Raw genomic sequence first — 15227 nt, 5'->3', positions numbered from 1 at the left:
GGTTCCCAATATCAACACATCATATTTCCACAATGCAATCTATGCCTGTAAATACCCAATCTTATTTACTATACTTTGTGCATTCACATACATGCACAGCAATCTTGATTTAGACATTATTTTCTCCCTTACACCAACTTCACTTATTATTCTCTATACTAGTGCTTTCAGTCCCTCCCTGTATTTTGTACATCCTGATATCAAGCACTTGCAGCTTCATTCATCAGCAAGATACTTAAATTCATCTTGTTGAATACCATTAATTAGTCCTTTAGGGAAGCAGTCGTGTGAACAGAATTAACCAACATAAAATTTCTTTAACGTTATCCACATAAGTACATGCCACAAACAGGTGTTTCACTTCACTAGTATTGTGCATTCAAGGAAGGTTATCAAGAATTGTAATCATAGAACCCTATAGTGCAGGAGGAGGCCATTCAGCCCATCGAGTCTGTGCCAACTTTGACAGAGCATCTTGCCCTAGGCCCTAGCCCAGCAACCCTGCTAAGTCACCTAACCTGCACAACCAGAGCACCCAGAGCAAATCTATGTAATCTCTGGGAGAATGTGCAAACTCCAGACAGGTCACCCAAGTCTGGAATCAGACCCAGGTCCCTGGCACTGGGAGGCAGCAGTGCTAACCACTGTCACCCCTTTAGGATGGGAGGTGAAAATAAGGCACTAAATTGGATGTTTGTTGCAATTTTAAGGTTTTAAGGTTGTTCATCAGTATTTAAACAAAATGAAAACTATAAAAGAAAAATTTACAAAATTTACAGATCCATCCATATATTAAAATCTGTGTAGGTCATGCAACATTTTGGAAATTTATAAACAAACATATATCTTACAAAAATTCCAGGACTAAAATCTCCCTCTAAATCCCTTTAGGTGATGTGGCTCAAATAGACACATAATTCCCCTTTAATGCCATCACACAATGCCAGTTCTTTATCCCACAAACACTCCAAAATAATTTGTTCAACCTCCCCCAGTTTCTTCATTTTTGCATACTGCACAATTATTTTTCTTAGTGCAATATTGAGTATCATAAGGATTTAGAAATGTATCTTTTCTAATTAATCACAAAGTTGCTAAAAAGACAACTGAATAACATACTTCTGACTATAACCCACAAGGGGGACACATTTTATTTCTTTACCTCACATGTGACATTTAATTTTTGTAATTTTAATTTGTGGACAATGCTATGGGAATTCCACTAAAGAAAATTGTCATATACATTCTTAAGGGCAGTATTTAAGGAGATGAACTTTTGTGATAAAGATTCTGTTGGGTTATATTTGCTTTAAGCTATAAACTAGAGTACACATTTTTGATTAAACTCAAGATTCCCCTCGAAATTAATAATGTTCTTAACTACAGTTTTGCTATTTTAGTAACAGGAATCCAGTTTGATGTGCCTCTGATATAATTGTTTTGAAGTTGGTTTATTTACATCTTATAGCAGGAAACTAGGTTTTACAATAGTTATGCTAGACCAACTTTACATCAACCTATTTTGGCTGGGAAACTCAATAAGCTGTTTTGCATATGCATAGTTTTATAAACAGTATTCTGAAAGGAGATAATTATCTTTACTACTTTGCAAAATAACCTGTAGGAATCCGACTTGAATTTTCTCATCATGCCTCAAAGTGACAATTATAAAGTGGAATGGTTTCTGCCAGATTTGGAAGCTACTCTTCTGTTTTGCAACTTTGTTCAATGTACCGTGCACTTTGGTCCTCAAATCCCTCATTCCACATTATAGAGTGGTACAGAATGACTTGATATGAAGTTCCCTTGACTTTGTTGGATCACTATTTATTCCTTTTTTAAAAAAATACAGCATCTTTTTCAGAATATTTTATGTATTAATCTCCTACATTTAAAAGATAACACCTGTGGTTGAATTATTTTCCTTGTATCCCTGCCATTGTGCAAAATCTGAGACAAGAATATATTTTAAATCCTATATGTAGCTTCCAGTACACACAAATGCAGCATACCGCAAGTCAGTGAATCTTAAATTGGTTGTGGTACAATTCTTAGCATATTGAGGATCATTTAGCAAGTGCTATCCAATCGCAGAATCACACCTAATACTGGACACCGTTTTGGGTTTTACAAGCAGGGGCTAGTTGGGTATGGTCTATTACTTTGCTTGTCGTGAACAGCGGAAAGGACATGTCATTTGATACGATTCGCTCGTTGAGACATACAACCTATGTACCTATATGCACTGGCACCAAAACTCATTAAGAAGTCTCACAACACCAGGTTAAAGTCCAACAGGTTTATTTGGTAGCAAATAAACCTGTTGGACTTTAACCTGGTGTTGTGAGACTTCTTACTGTGCTTACCCCAGTCCAACGCCGGCATCTCCACATCATGACTAAAATTCATGTCAGTCATTCATGTGATAGGCAGAATGTCGTTTTGGCTTGAGTGTTAAGACCAGGCCTTAAACTCAGAGGTGTTTTGTGAATTTAGCCTGGACCTCAAGTTTTGCGTTTGATTTTAGCATTGGTGTGCATAAGGTGTTTCATTCCAGGTATGATTCAAGAGACCCACTAGGAAGTTTTTATCAAACAAAGGTTATTTTAGAACAAGGTTAGAATATAACAAAAAGATTTAGCATAACTTTTATCAATCACGTCATGGTTCAGGTCAGAAACTCCAACGTTTTTTTGTGCAGCCCACCTGGATCATAGGTTTTGCCTCTTGAATTTGGCTAGGATAAGCATGAGATGTTTCACTTCAGGTATGGTTCAAACGACCCACTTGGGAGCTTTCAAACAAAGTTTGAGAATATAGTTAACTTGTATAGTAAGAAAATTAGCAAGAACTCATCAATTACAAACAAGAAACAAACAATCACTATAATGTATAACCCTTAACAACTATATCAAAGATGTTCCAATCAAAACCAAAACCTTCCATTGACAAAAGGGTGCTCATATGATACTAGACTTGAGACCTTTGGATGAAGTCTACAGTTCTCTGGATAGACTCAAGTCAGAACAACTTCCCAAAACACCAGGGACTCGTTAAGCCACCAACAGCCAATTCCCCATCCAGAAAGGCAAGACCTTGCCTTCAGATGACCAGCAGAATTTCCAAAACCAGAGAGAGAAACTTTGCAGTTTGATGCCCCTTCTAAAACTAAAACTCAAACTGCAGCTCTGATTTCTGAAAATGAAAACTCCTATCACCTAACCTGCAAACCAGCTTTTTCCCCTAACAGAGTCATAAACATCCCAGTAAAACAAACAAACCCCCATTTAAGCAGCAATAAAAGGGCATTTCCAGTCAAACCAGTGCCATAGCTGTGAGCTGAGAAACACTAATCGAGAGCGCTGCAGAGATCATGATTAAAAAAAGCATCTCTTAAAAAGGTACACTAACGTCACAACATGAATCTAACTCTTAACAGCTAGCTATCTCAATTGTTCCAATTTAAAACAATATCCCACAGACATGCACCTCTTCTTCAGAAACACAAGTATGCTCACATGGACCCATGGACAGAAATCCAAGCCAGCAGTTTTCAGAGAAGGACATATCCTCCAAACAGCAAAATCTCAGACAAATCCAGTCTCTGGGAGTTTCCAAAAACAGCCATCCTGACAGAATCTCCAACTGGAGTCCTTTATCGTTACTGAAGCAGTATAATTGACTTTGGTTTTAATCTGAACTAATGCAGTGTTCTGTTTCAGTATTTCCTGGGAATGGCAGAGTAGAGCTCGATTGGGCGGTAGTTAAATAAAAATGCAAGTTTAGAAGTATTGGGAGCAACATCGATGGAAAGAAAATAGTGAAGGCTAATTGAGTATTTTAATCAGATTGAGATTCTGGACTTTGTATTCAAATACTTAAAAACGTGTTCAGGGACTTTTTCACAACTTGTAGGAAATGTTGGGTCCCGACAGCATAAGAACTCCAACACCATAATTTTACCCTTATTGCTATTTTTACAAATAGACATTTTTCTGAACTAAAACACTAGATGCTACAAGTCACCTGACAACAGGGTTGGTTCTTTTGTCTGAGAACAACCACCAGGAGCAGAGAATAATTATTTTCTCAACTTCTGGAATCTCGCACCATTGCCTACAGATCCAACCCAGTCGCTGTGTACCTGCTTCATCTTGCGGTCAGCACCAACTGAAATGCAAATATTTTAACTCCAGTCTTTAGCCAGCTGAACTTGAATGCCTATGTGGAAGAATTCCTCACTGAACTCTGACTTTGGACTCAAATCACGTGAACCAACATACATTTCAGGGGTTCTATACTGCAAAACTCCTTTTCTCTATTGCTTTCTTTACTGCATTTACATGTACATGTTTGGAGTGGAACATTGCAAACACTCCTTCCCTTGGATTCAGAACGTGGAAAATAAACCAATTTTCTGAGTTAATCCCAACTCCAGTTTTTAGAATCCCTACAATGCAGGAGTTGGTCACTCAGCCCATCCAGCCTGCACCGACAACAATTCCACCCAGGCCCTATCCCCAGAGAGTCAGAGGTTATCACCATGGAAACAGGCCCTTTGGCTCAACTTGTCCATGCCGCCTTTTTTTTTAAACCATGAAGTCCCAATTGCGTTTGGCCCATATTCCTCTATACCCATCTTACCCATGTAACCGTCTAAATGCTTTTTAAAAAGACAAAATTGTACCTGCCTCTATTACCACCTCTGGCAGCTTGTTCCAGACACGCACCACCCTCTGAAAAAATTGCCTCTGAAACTTTTTGTATCGCTCCCCCCTCAACTTAAACCTATGCCCTCTAGTTTTTGACTCCCCCACCATCGGGAAAAGATATTGACTATCTAGCTGATCTGTGCCCCTCATTATTTTAGATCTCTATAAGATGCCCCAAGTCTCCTACGCTCCAGGAAAAAAGGTCCCAGCCTCTCCTTATAATTCAAACCATCAAGTCCTGGTAGCAAGCTAGTAAATCTTTTCTGCACTCTTTCTAGTTTAATAATATCCTTTCTATAATAGAATTGTACACAATATTCCAAGTATAACTTCAGCAAGACGTCCCAACTCCTGTATTCAACGTTCTGACCAATGAAGCCAAACATGCCGAATGCCTTCTTCCCATGTATTTACCCTGCTAGTCCACTTGACAGTAAGGATTTAGGACTATGGGAGGAAGCTGGAGCATCTGGGAGGAAACCCACGCAGGCACGGAGAATGTGCAAACTCCACACAGATGGTGACCAGAGGCCTGAATTCAACCCAGGCCCCTGGTGCTGAGGCTTCGTGCCCCCTAGCTTGTGGATTATTAGTAAATTGGATCACAACCAAAAAAAAAAGAGGAATTGGGAAAACACGCCACCATTTATTCAAACTAATTCAAAACAGCTTCTGCTCAAGGACAGGTGGCAAGAGGAAACCAGTGCAGCATGTCTCACTCCTGTCCATTATAGAAGCTTTACTTATTGTTCCTCATCCCTCCAAGCTTGACTCATCATTCCTCATCTCTCAATAAATTAAGTTGGAAAATTCAGAATGGTGCACGTTTATTCTATTGAGAGAAACCAGTCACTTGGTTTTTATTTTGTTGTATACATTTAGTAATTTGCAACTCCTTCAGACGTATTCCTAATCATCATTGCACAAGACTGAACTGTGTACAACAATAGAGGCCTAACATCAAAACAGTTTGATGTAAACTACACCATTCAGTTGAAATAACTTTTTACAGCACATATTTTCATTAACGACATTCTGAAATTGCATCAATGTTTGAACCAGATATTCAAAACTAATGCAAAGAAGAATCTATCAGAAGAACAATTCACGTAGAGGGAAAACACTTCCATACAAAAAACTAAGAATATGAAAAATGCCCCAGAAAGCTATAGTTTCAAAGTAAATTGAGGGGCTTCAAATAATTATCTAAAAGAAAAATGAATAGAAGATATAAATTGGAGATTAAAAAGATAGAACTGCCACTCTCAAGTTAAACCAATTAAACTAAATAAACTGAGGGACAAGGCAAGAAGGGCTGCCCGAAATAAAGCACACATGCCAATTTTATGTCCCGAAAGGTGATTAAAGAGGTCAATAATGCCAGCATTAACAAATGTAACAAAGAAACCCTATTGGACAATTGGTGCATCCCTAATCCAACAGTTCTATTTGTGATAACTGGTGCACAAATATTCTGGGAACAGCTATCTTTAAAAGCCAAACAGTAAAATATTTATTGAATCGCTGTCAACTGCTGACATGGATCCATTATGATCCCTCAGTTACTTAAATTGGTACAAGTAAATCTGGAGTGTTTCTTCTTCATACAGGCATGTAGAAATGCTTTGATCACAAACTTATTGCCCATACTTTCTTATACTAGATACAATTAGAAATTTTACAATAATGTACGCCATGCCATACCCATGAATTCAAAAAACAGTTGCGACCAAAATCTGGAAAATTTCAAACTCTGGTTTTGGAGATTTTAAAGCACTTGAGGAAACAGAAGTTCATACCCAGGCAGCTGCTTTGGAACCATATATTTTTCAAATTAAAGAACAAATGTATTTTGACAGATCACTAGACTAGCTCAACCTAGTGGGGCACTGAAATGAAGTTACTTTTCCAATAGAAAACTTTTCAAATAGAAACAACATGGAAGCAAAAGGAAAAATAAACAAACGAATTTCTATCTGGTCTTCCCAGTAGCTTAGACCCTTTTACGGGCCATAAAATTGGCATTTTGGCTTAAAAATACATCACATTATCTAAAGTAGAACACTTTTCATATCTTCTCCATAGACTACTGAGTAATTCTTTGCCCCGATTGTAATTCAAAGAAACTGAAGTCATAGTTGAAAATTTTTTTTTACACATTTCTATAATCTGCATGAGAGAGAGAAGACCTTTTCCCCATTTAATTTTGATCAGAATTATTAAGCCACATTATCAAATCTCTCACATAGGACACAAAACAATTCTGAATGAAAATCTAAACTGCTCTCTCCCACTGAGACCCCAGCTGATAGAGCAAGATTGCTCTATCTAGGAACAGCCTTACATCTAGTCAAGGCATTTCCACAAGGAAAGAGAACATTCTTCACTTAAACCATCAGTAGACACACTCAAGTATAGACAATCAATATTTTGCACAGAATGATCAATCTGAAATATTAATCCTATATTCCTCACTCCATAGATGCTGAGCATTTCTGACATATTATAAATTCCGGTTACCAGCTTTGGTAGCATTTTGTTTATGTCCCAAGAAGAAAATCCCATTTGCCTTACCAATATCACCAACACCACCAATATCCACATCCCTATTGCCCTCCAGCTCACAGGACTTAACCTTTCACACAACCCCAGAAGCTTATTTTTCATGGTAAGCTCCTATTCTTAAGGGCTAATCTGACTGATAAAATTAAGAATCTCATCCCTCTCCCACATCTAAGGTCTTCCATCTGGTCAGTCGGTAGAAATGAAAGAATTTTACTTGCTAGCTTATGAGCGTTCCAATTCAAATAGGCCTCATTTACACATAAATCAAATTCACTTAAAAAAATAAATACAGCTAGCAAACCCAGGCTTATTTGTTCGAACATTTAACAGCCTTAGAGCTTTCAGAGAGGTGAAGTTCCAAAAACCTTCTAACTTCAACTGCAATACTTTCTGTAAAAGCTTTGTCACTGCTACAGATCCAGCTCTGCATATTAACCACATCACATGACCCTGTCAATCACTCACATTCCGGGGAATTTAAGTAAACAAAAGTCCATTAGCTCTACTTGAAACACCTGCAAGGTTGAAATTAGTAATTACCCTGCTCTCCCAAAATCTGAGCCGCATCCTACTAGACATACCAACTTCCTGTAGTATAAAGCTGAATTTTTAAACATTCCCCTTAAACATAAAAAAACTATATATATCTCAATTGCATTACTATCACACTTGGCTTAGCAAGATTATGCTGATGGAATTAGCATGCTCCAGGACTAAGTTGGGGACCTTGTCTGCCAAGAGATGTCGATGATACATCTGAGCCAGGAAAAAGCGGCATCTCGGCCTTTTGGCTAAGATGCAAATGAGCTCAAGTCTTGGAGGAGGATCCTCCCCCTTCTCCAATCAGCTTGACTCATGTAGATCAGGCCCAGGACAGGGTGGTTTTGGTCTCCCGTCCTGTCTTGTCAGCCTGGATCTGAAATGTCTCAACTTGTTGAGACTCTGAATTGGATTTGATTTGATTGAATTGGAAAAGTATTAAAAAAAAATTCCACAACCAATGGATTAGATTTAAACTCAGTCCTGCCACATCCCTGGGGCTGGAGCCCTCTCCCCCCACCTCCCAACCCCTCTGACCGCCTGCAAGCCCCAAACAGTCCCTCCATTCCTCACCTTCTACAATGCAGGCCTGGTCGATGGAGACCAGCAGAGTGAAGGTCCCAGCTTCGGTGGCGTTTTCCTGGTCTGAGGATCTTCCCAACCCACAGACCACAATCAGCGAGGATAGACAACAACACCTCCTCCACAATCACTCTCAACACTGGTGCCCCACAAGGCTGTGTCATCAGCCCCTGACTATACTCCTTATACACCCATGACTGTGGCCAAATTCCTCTCCAACTCGATTTTCAAGTTTGCTGATGACACCACTGTAGTGGGTCAGATCTCAAACAATGACGACACTGTATACAGGAATGAGAGAATCTGGTGAACTGGTACGACGACAATAATCTCTCTCTCAATGTCAACAAAATGAGGAGATAGTCAGCGACTTCAGGAAGCATAGTAGAGAAAATGTCCCTGTCAACATCAATGGGAGCGAAGTATAAATGGTCAAGAGCTTCAAGTTTTTGGGTGTCCAGATCACCAATAATCTGTCCTGGTCTTCCCATGCCAACATTATAGTTAAAGCCCACCAACGCCTCTACTTTCTCAGAAGACTAAGGAAATTTGGCATGTCAGCTATGACTCTCACCAACTTCTACAGATGCACCATAAAAAGCATTCTTTCTGGATATATCATAACTTGGTATGGCGCCTGCTCTGCCCAAGACTGCAAGAAGCTACAAAAGGTCGTGAACATAATCCAATCCATAATGCAAACCAGCCTCCCATTCATTGACTGTCTACACTTCCCGCTGCCTCGGCAAAGCAGCCAGCATAATTAAGGACCCCACGCACCCCATACTCTCTTCCACCTTCTTCCATCAGGAAAAAGGTACAAAAATCTGAGGTCACATATCTACTAATTCAAGAACTCTGCTGCCAGACTTTTGAATGGGCCTACCTCGCACCAAGTTGATCTTTCTCTACACCTTAGCTATGACTGTAACACTGCATTCTGCACTTTCTCCTCCTTCCCTATGAATGGTCTGCTTGGTATAAGCATGCAAAAAACAATACTTTCACTGCATACTAATACATGCGACAATAATAAATCAAACATCCAGCCGTGAATAGTGCTGGACAATTAAACTACTCACTGGAGGAGGCTCCATAAATATTTCCACCCTCAATGGTGGAGGAGCCCAACACATCAGTGCTAAAGCAATAATCTACAGCCAGAAGTGCCGAATGGGTGAGTGATAGAATACTCTAGATGAGTGTAGTATCTGCAACAGCATTCAAGAAGCTGAAACCATCTAGGACAAAGCAACAAGCTTGATTGGTACACAAACAGAAAATGCTGGAAAATCTCAGCAGAGAACTGAGGAGGAGTTACCCAGACTTGAAATGTTAGTTCTGTTCTCTCCAGATGCTCAGACCTGCTGAGATTCAAGTATTTTCTGTTTTTAAGACTCCAGCATCTGCAGTATTTGCTTTTATCTGCCTGATTGGTACCCCTTCCACAAACAAACATTCAATCCCACCACCACCAAACAGTGGCAGCAGCATGTACCACCAGCATGTACCACCTACAAGATGCACCACAGGAACTCACCAAGGTTCGTTCCTTTGACAGCACCTCCAAAACCCACAACCGCTACCATCTAGAAGGACAAGAGCAACAGGTACCTTGGAGGGGAACCTCCAGTGGATGGTGTTCCAAGTCACTCACCATCCTAACTTGAAATATAATCGCCATTCCTTCAACATCGCTGGGTCAAAATCTTGAACTTCCTCCCCAGCAGCAGTGAATGTACCAACACCTCAGGGACTGCAACAGTTCAAGGTGTCAACTCACCACCACCTTCTCAAGAGCATTTAGGGACAGGCAATAAATGTTGGCCTATTCAATAATGCCCAAATCCCATAAATGAATACTAAAAGTGGACTGTTTAACTTCAATGATTTGATTTATTATTGTCACATGTATTAACAGTGAAAAGTATTGTTTCTTGCGCGCTATACAGACAAAACATACCGTTCATAGAGAATGAAACGAGAGTGCAGAATGTAATGTTACAGTCATAGCTAGGGTGTAGAGAAAGATCAACTCAATCCAAGGTAAGTACATTCAAAAGTCTGATAGCAGCAGGGAAGAAGCTGTTCGAGTCAGTTGGTATATGACCTCAGACTTTTGTATCTTTTTCCCCGAAGGAAGGTGGTGGAAGAGAGAATCTCCGGGGTGTGTGGGGTCCTTAATTATGCTGGCTGCTTTGCTGAGGCAGCGGGAAGTGAGAACAGAGTCAATGGATGAGGTTGGTTTGCATGATGGATTGGGCCACATTCACGACTTTTTGTAGTTCCAATGGCAGGTTCCATCACAACACTGTTAGCCTTGAACCGGTCAGCATTTTTCCGTCCTTGTTTCCCATATGTTGAGATTTCAGTATTGTAAATGGTGTCTTACAGTAAGTTCCATTTCAGTTCTACACTGTGGCACTGCCAGACAGCACCTGCTCAATCAAATGGTGGAACTATCAGTTTACACCTGGGTTGGCAGTTTGGGTGATGGGGACAGTATTTCTACTTTGAATGAAACAAACCTCAAGGGCTGCTTCCTCACTCGCACAGCAGTGGGTATTACAGTCAGTACTGTGATAGCATGCGAGTATATCAGAGAGTCACCTCTGGTTATGATCATATCCAGTTGGTGTCAATGTCCTGATCTTCAATGTCTCCAGGATACCTTGTGGCATCAGGTTGGGCTCATCATGTGCAAATGCTGTTAGTCATGTCTTAGTGCTTAGCATTAACTGGATTGTCCTCTCGGGGCTCAAGACCCTGGGCTGCCCAAATATCAGGACCCCCCTGGTAGAGTCTAAAGGAATGCAAAACGCTGTTTGGCTTTGGCTTGGTTAGAGGAGTTGCTGGAAAGTTGATATTTAGACATCAATATGCCTTTGGGTTCCACTCCAGATTTGATGTCAGAGTTTACACCCTTAGCCTTCAAATCTCCCAATGCACCCTCAGGACAGTGGGGCTATTTGTCTATATTTGGGAATTTGATTATGAGTGTCAGAGCATGCCTGCGCATTGTATGTCTAGGAGCCAATCTTCTCCAACATCCTCTGAAACTACAGCCTGGAGTGGCAAGCGATCCAGGAGTCAGCCATAGCTCAACTCCAGGTCACAAGGTTCTAGGTTCAACTCCCACTCCAGGACCGGAGCATAAAAATCATAGCTCTCACTCCAGTGCAGTACTAGAGAGGCTGCACTGTTGAAGGCGTTGTCTTGCATGTCCAACAGATCCATGTGACATGTCTAGTGCATGGGTGGAGAGAGTTAGCATGCTTTTCGCTTGTGCGCTAGTTCTCTCATTTTTAAGCACATAATCGCTGGCTAGCAGCAATGTGACAGTGAGCCAAATAAGTCTCTCCCTCTTCGTACACAATCTCTCTATTAACAAATCCTCAGCTGTGCCTCCAAATGGTGACACACCAACCAAGACCATCAAGGTTACCCTGAGCCAAGTCACCACTATTACCTCTTTCAGTTTGGAAAGAGTCAAACTAACTACTGTCGTGCTAATTATGCATCAAAATATAAATAGTGATCTATAGATTGCAGCTAAATTTCAACACTGGTGTTACAGGTTTTCAGTTTTCTATCTTGCACTGATAATTAAAGGTACAACTATCAAGCATCTTTAGTAAATTTTTTTGTAACAAACTTGTTCCAAAATGTTTGCACAGAAACAGAGTGCTATTGTACATGTGCCTGTGATCTGTTTTTGTGAATGCAACCTCATCAGGGAAAGGAAACGAAGCTGTGGTCCAAAAACAAAATGTTTGTTTTTGACAGGTTAGTGCCACTATTTGCATCCGAATAGTGGCACTTTCTTCACCAATTATATAGCCTGCTTTTGAAAACTGCCAATCTTATGAACACTTGTATTTTCCACAGTCCTTTGCTTTGTTTCATCCTAATGCATTGCTTGAGCTTTACACTACTCCCAGCAGCTAGCCATGATTTGAATGCCAATTAGCATATTTCTACAGACACCAGACAACCCTACGATTGAAAGGGCATGCTAGGGTCAAACAACTGTCTGGACTACAGCATTTAACAACCCAGAATAGATCCACAACCAACAGCCATCCATGCACAGTACTTTATTAAAACAGCAATTCATTCACAAGGTTGCTTTTAGAATCTGGCTGCTATGGAAAGAATTGTTGCTAGGTTTCTTGCGACTTTCCAGCCAAATGTCAAACCTAAATTCCACAAATGTATTCAGGAGAACTAGGGAAGGAAAACAGTGGGGGTGGGGTGGCAGTATTGATCAAAGGCATTGCCCTCGTCTTTGAAAGGGATGATATTGAGGGTTCAAAACTAAATCTGCAAATAAACATCAGGCAAATCTATAAATAGAATTATAATGATCTGAAAGCAAGATAGCCTGAGAAACAGAATAATGTAGGGGCAGGAAATTCTGGAAGTATATTTGGTCACTATTTCCAGCCCAATGCGGAAAACAAATATAAACAATTAATGTGGCAAATACTCTGCTGGAGTGCAAATGAATCACCATTTCGGGTCAATAACCTTTCAGAGTTCTGACAGAAAGTCACCAACCTGAAACATTAACACTATTCCTCTCTCCACATACACTGCAAGACTTGCTGAGGATTTCCAGCATTTCCCGCTTGTATTCCAGATTTCCAGCATCAGCATTATTTTGCTTTTGTAGAAGGAAAGCAGTTCTGGTTGGTTTTGGTAATGCTGAGTATATTTCAACGAGGCACCATTTGGGCAATAGTGGCCAAGTTTAAACAAACATAAAACAAAAGATAGAGATATTGAAGCGGAGAACCACTGACAAGTTACCCATCTCTAATTGCCCTTGAGAAGGGAGTGGCGATTAGGGATGGGTAACTTGTCAGTGGTTCTACAGTCCATGTAGTGTAGATACAGAGTGTTGGAAATGGAGTTCCAGGTTTGTAATCCAGTGAAAGTGAAGCAGCAAAGATATATCAGGATGGTGAGTGACTTGGAAACCTTATAAATATCAAGTTCATAATCTAATAGAAAATCAAACAAAGTACATACAATGCAAAGGAAACCGGAAACAGTGAGGGGGCAAATGAGAAAGGATCAGCCAGTAACACTAGAATATTGCACCAGCATATTAAAAAAGGACAGGGATAGTCAAAAGAAAGATGGGGTCAATTAGGGACCAAGTTGGAAGACTTACAGAAAAAGGAGAGCAGAGGTACTAAATAAGATAATTACATTGCCTTCTTAAAACAGGACCAACATCACAATTAAGGGGCAGTTCATCACAAAAATGGATAGGATGACAGATTGAAAGGATGTTAAGGTTTGGTGCAAATATCTAGTTCATGTATTTTAGTATACAGCATATATTTCCAGTTTTAGGAATTAAAACTTGACTGTAAAAAATGGGATAAATGCAATTAAATCAAGCTTGAGGTTGATTATTATTGAAGGGTTAGGACCATGTTTACTTAAGGAGTTAACAGCAAAAAAAGGATGGAGACAAACACACCAGATGGGTTTACTTTGGTAAACAGCTGGGGACATGATGCAGTGCTTGCAGAAGAGTTGTTTTTTTGTTTTGAAAGTCAAGTATTACATTAGGGTTCCCTACTTTTAAACTAAAAGGGTTGTAAAACACATTCACTTCATCAGATGAAATAAATTGTAAATGTTAGATAGTTAATCTTAAAGACTGATTTGAGGACATAAAGAAGGTTCTATGATTTCAATTTATCTGGTGTTTGCTGAGAGTTAGCTGCATATTGCACCTCATGTGATTTGTAGTTCAGTGAGAGAGGAGATAACCAAAGTAAATAATTAGATAGACCTAAACTGTGAGCAGGTAAAGAACGAACGCCACCATTGTGGGGGTACGGCTTAATCTCAGTTTGAATCTTGAGGGAACGGAAGCAAGATGATTACGTAGTTCGAAGCCAGTAGGAGAATCGACTAGGGGGTCTCAATGTCTTATTGCAAAGAAAGTAGTCAGCTGCAGTATCTGTGAGGTATCCACAGATAGTCAGTAAAGGTTTTCCTGCAGCTGAGGAGAATTCTTAATGACTGGTGCACATTTTTGGCTGGTCCCAACAAAAGTAAATAAATTGATGGATTTTTTTAGATAATCCTTGGGGAAATTAAGTAAACCCTAGTGCATAACACATGTAGCTATAAACCATTGTCAAGTTACTGCTGCTGGTTTTAATTGTTTTATGTAATAAAGTTTGTTTTTTTTAAAAAGTGAAATGTTGAGTGTAATTCTATTGGCTACAACAAGGTATTTGGATTTCTCCAACTTGTTTTAACCAATGGGACTACACAGCACGATTTTTCTTTAAATGTTCAACTGTTCCTAACCAGATCGTAGCAGGTTGATAACATTAAAAGTAGAACGGTTACCTGGTCCTATGGTGCTATGGAAAGCAAGGATAAAAACAGCACAACCTTGCGATACAAGATTGGTCGCAAATGTTGCGTCATTCAAAAAAGGGGATAAACCAGGAAACTGGGCGGCACAGTGACATTGCTACCTCAGCACCAGGGACTCAGGTCAGGTCACTGTGCGGAGTCTGCACATTCTCCCCCATGTCTGCGTGGGTTTCCTCTGGGTGCTCCGATTTCCTCCTACAGACTCAAAGATATGCTGGTTAGCTGCATTGGCCATGTTAAATTCTCCCTCAGTGTACCTGAACAGGCACCAGAGTGTGGCAATGTGGGGATTTCTACAGTAACTTCATTGTAATATTAATGTAAGCCTACTTGTGGCCCGAAGAAATAAACTTAAACAACTTACCAGGCCTAATATCAGTGGTAGGGAAGCCTTTGAAGAGTGCAATCCAGGACAAA

General features: G+C 40.0%; 1 protein-coding gene across 2 annotated transcripts in view; it reads right to left on the bottom strand.

Moving 5' to 3' along the window:
* Nucleotides 1-15227, bottom strand: part of akt3a (v-akt murine thymoma viral oncogene homolog 3a) — a 312730-nt gene that overhangs the window by 259302 nt on the left and 38201 nt on the right. The gene's annotated exons all lie outside the window — the stretch shown is intronic.

Source organism: Mustelus asterias, chromosome 15 (genome assembly GCF_964213995.1).
Source record: "Mustelus asterias chromosome 15, sMusAst1.hap1.1, whole genome shotgun sequence".
Taxonomy (NCBI): Eukaryota; Metazoa; Chordata; class Chondrichthyes; order Carcharhiniformes; family Triakidae; genus Mustelus; species Mustelus asterias.
Note: the sequence above shows the minus strand (reverse complement) of the source record. Positions and strands in the feature narration are given on the sequence as shown.